Here is a 3,827-nt window from a genome sequence, read left to right on the forward strand (position 1 = left end):
ACTTTGGGCCACGCAATACCAAGGTGCTGGATTGTTTTAGAAATGTCCCATTTGTAAGAATGCAACAAAAAGTATCAATTAAAAATAAAAATTTTAATTTTAAATGATCAATTCATAATAATAATAATTCCAAATATCTTTCCTAATATTTTCATATTTGTTATGGCCTATATACATCATTCTTAGTTGGTGAAAATGACAGTAATGTATGTATACAAGCTAATGAATGAGCATGCAAGTATCCACTGACAGATGGGGTTTTAATGGCCTCTATATAGCAGAGCTGACCCTGTTCCACTACAGACCCAGCTGCTCTGGAATGTTGGGAAGCAATAAACAGTCAGAATTCTAGAATACAAAAATCAAGTTCTGGCAGCGATGAAACTACAATAACCATAAACATCATTAAGATGTCATGGTATAAGCCACATGTTGTCATGAGATTTTATGATAGATTATGTCTAATGATATATCAGTGTTAGTGCTAATGTTTATGGCTCTCATAAAGTTTGATGATTGATAGTTTTGATGTTTGATCATTAGATATAATAATAATAATAATAATAATGGATTTTATTTATATAGCTCACTTTAAAATACAATGAAATCTCAAGGTGCTTTACAGGGTAAAACAATCCGCTAAAGAATATAAAATAAAACTAATAGAAATGTATACATTATTGATAAAAAAAAATGACATGGTTATGTTGTGCCATGTCATGGTACTTTATGTAAATTAAATTTAGTGTTACCAGAATTCTTTGGGGTTCAGTATGAGGGTACTGGTGCAGCCTACATGATTATGACATGGTTAAGTCCATCTTATGACCGAGAGTATTAGGACATTAGTGCCGCTTACATGATTATGACATGGTTAAGTCCATCTTATGGCCGAGAGTATTTGGACATTAGTGCAGCTTATAGCCGCTTATTGCCATAGGCATGATTATGACATGGTTAAGTCCATCTTATGACCGAGAGTATTTGGACATTAGTGCAGCTTATAGCCGCTTATTGCCATGGCATGATTATGATATGGTTAAGTCCATTTTATGACCGAGAGTATTAGGACATTAGTGCAGCTTACATTATTATGACATGGTTAAGTCCATTTTATGACCGAGAGTATTTGGACATTAGTGCAGCTTTAGCCACTTATTGCCATAGGTATGATTACGACATGGTGTGTTCATGCTGTGAATGAGAGTTAGCATAAAACATAGCTGATTTACCTGGGGTCCCAGCATGAGGAGACGGGTGCAGCTCTGCCTGTACGACCCAGAGTCAGGGCCTCCAGCAGCCAGTTCAGACAGCACAGCTGGCGAAACACTGACTCCCTGCATCACACGCACACACATGCACGCACGCACACGCACACACAAAACACATAATTTAAGTACAGCACTTTTTCAACAGGGCTGCTGTATCTGCACCAACTCATAGATCACAACATGGATGAGCTACGCTTGTGCTTTTATGCATGTAGTGTGTGCCGGCAAGTTGAAAATAAATTGTCCACTTCGGCCCAGGAAAAACAAGCTGACTGCTCTCCGCAGTCTGCTATAACCCAGCATTTGCAGGGGCTATCATTCTAATAAAGAACTCAATATATTGTGGGAGTAGAAGCTAGTAAAATAACAAGCAGGCAATTATGCGGACAGCTTGCGAGCTGGAACAGGAGGAGGCATTACACACAGCAAAAGCAGCTTGTTTGACAGGAGAAGAAAACACTTATTGATTGTCAGCTTTGATGGAGGCAGTTACTTTCTTGCAAACAGTGTGAATTGGGTTTGTTTGCGAAACAGGCTGAAGGACCATCTAAACTAAATGATAAGTGACAGGGGAAAATGAAGGAAGGAGAAACGTCCAGCCAAGCTGAGGCCAGACCCAGAGAGTCAAACCCACGTCAGCACTGTACCAAGGCAAGTCAAGGCAAGGCTGGTTTATTTATATAGCACAGTTCACATGCACTGGTAATTCAAAATTCAAACCAAAATGCTTAACAAATTATATGACAATGGACTGGAGTCATGAAGATGGTGTTGTTGTTGTTGTTGTTGTTGTTTAAACATCCTAGCTATAGCAGCTGAATATGGGCAATACTGTGCTTCAGAACATGGTGTGACCAGGTCCAGAAAGATCCATCCAAGCTGAGGCCAGACCTAAAAAGCCAACCCTGGATCAGTACTGCAACGGTGGTGTGAGAATGGAGGAGGGCATAAAGGGGGTTGTTGCATTAATAATCTAGCCTGGTATTACCAGACCCAAATCCACTTTATGAAGAGGGACTGGCCACGCTCCACTGTGGATTGGGTCCAGTTGTTGCATCCTAATGGGCATAGACTTCGGGCTCATTTTGAAACCACTTGGCTGTCAACTGTGATGGTAATTAGTTTTATACCATATATTGAAGATTCAGTCTTAGGTTTGATCAGTCAGGATTCAGGTTTATTCTTGAAGAATGGCGGCCGACCACTTGTGAGACAGAGACTTTCAGATCCATCCTCCCTCACAGAACTTCACCTCAGTATATCTGATTATCCCTTGAGGGACAGTCTGTTAAATACACTGACATCTAAGGGGTGTTACCGTCTATTCAAATGGGCCATGCATGCAGGGTTCTTTGTCTCGACCTGGGGGGGGGAGGTGAGAGTCTAGTATCACACCTCACTACCCAGGTCAGCCCAAAGTATATTCACCAAAGTATATTCACCACTCATGGCTAGTTAAATCCAAATAAAAGTAATAATTATAACTAGGTATAATATCATTGACTTATTGACTATGGCATATTCTTATGACCTATGCTGGTCCCTTCAACTGTGCAAGGTTATTATTAGGCTTTTCCCAAACCCTGTTGGCAGTTAGGCAACAATGTCTTTGCCCTCAATGAATAATATTACAAATTCTTCTTGCTCCGGCTTTAATTCTCTGATGTTTGCTCGTGTTGCTGCTGCTTTTTGTATCGATTTGTCTAGTTCTAGCACTGCCGCCATTGTTGGAACCAGATTGCCTCTGAATCTGGGCCAAATTTGGACCAGAGGATGCGTTCAAATTTGGCAAACAGAGGAGAACATATTTTCTTTTCAATTTGAATGTTTTTTGTAAACATTCCATATCATTCAGTAACCCTTTAGTCCGACGTCCATTTTGGTTCGCTGAGAACTACCTCCTCAGACCATTAGTGTGTGTTAGCAAACGTTCGCAAACTCAAAGCAAACGTTTCAAAGCTCTGTTTTGCTACTTTTAACGCACCTCCAGTCAGTGTGTGTCAAGTCTGAGCTGAATCCAAAGACTGCTACTATCTTGAAAATGTTTAAAATGGCCACTTGAAGATGTGATGCTGTACTGGGCTTCAGCTTTATCTAAATTGTTTTTAAAATGTATATGGCTGTATGAGAAGATAATCTGCAGCAGAGAATCCCATTTGGTCAGCACAAAAGGAAAAGCAATCTGAGAAAGAATAGGAGATCAATAGTGTCATTTATGTAGAGCTGAAGAGAAATTGCAGCAAAATTATAAAAGCCTTGGAAGAAAAAAATGAAAGAAAAAAAAGAGAAAATAATAGAAAGAAAGTGCTCCATCCACTGGCAAATATCATTAACTACATCAAGGGCAATCTGACCCGAGAACATGGCAGCCAGCCATGGAGAATGGCCATCTAACACAATTACACAGGGTAATGGCGACTGGATAACAGGGACAAAAAAATCAAAAAGCCTCTTCCACAATGAATCAGGAGACAGAATATTTCCTCATCCGGCCATGAGCTGCTACCTGGCATCAGAAAGCAGCCGTGTTAGAAAGGCACCAGGTGGCTGTGAGGT

This window comes from Clupea harengus, chromosome 7 (assembly GCF_900700415.2).
Source record: "Clupea harengus chromosome 7, Ch_v2.0.2, whole genome shotgun sequence".
In the NCBI taxonomy this organism is placed as follows: domain Eukaryota; kingdom Metazoa; phylum Chordata; class Actinopteri; order Clupeiformes; family Clupeidae; genus Clupea; species Clupea harengus.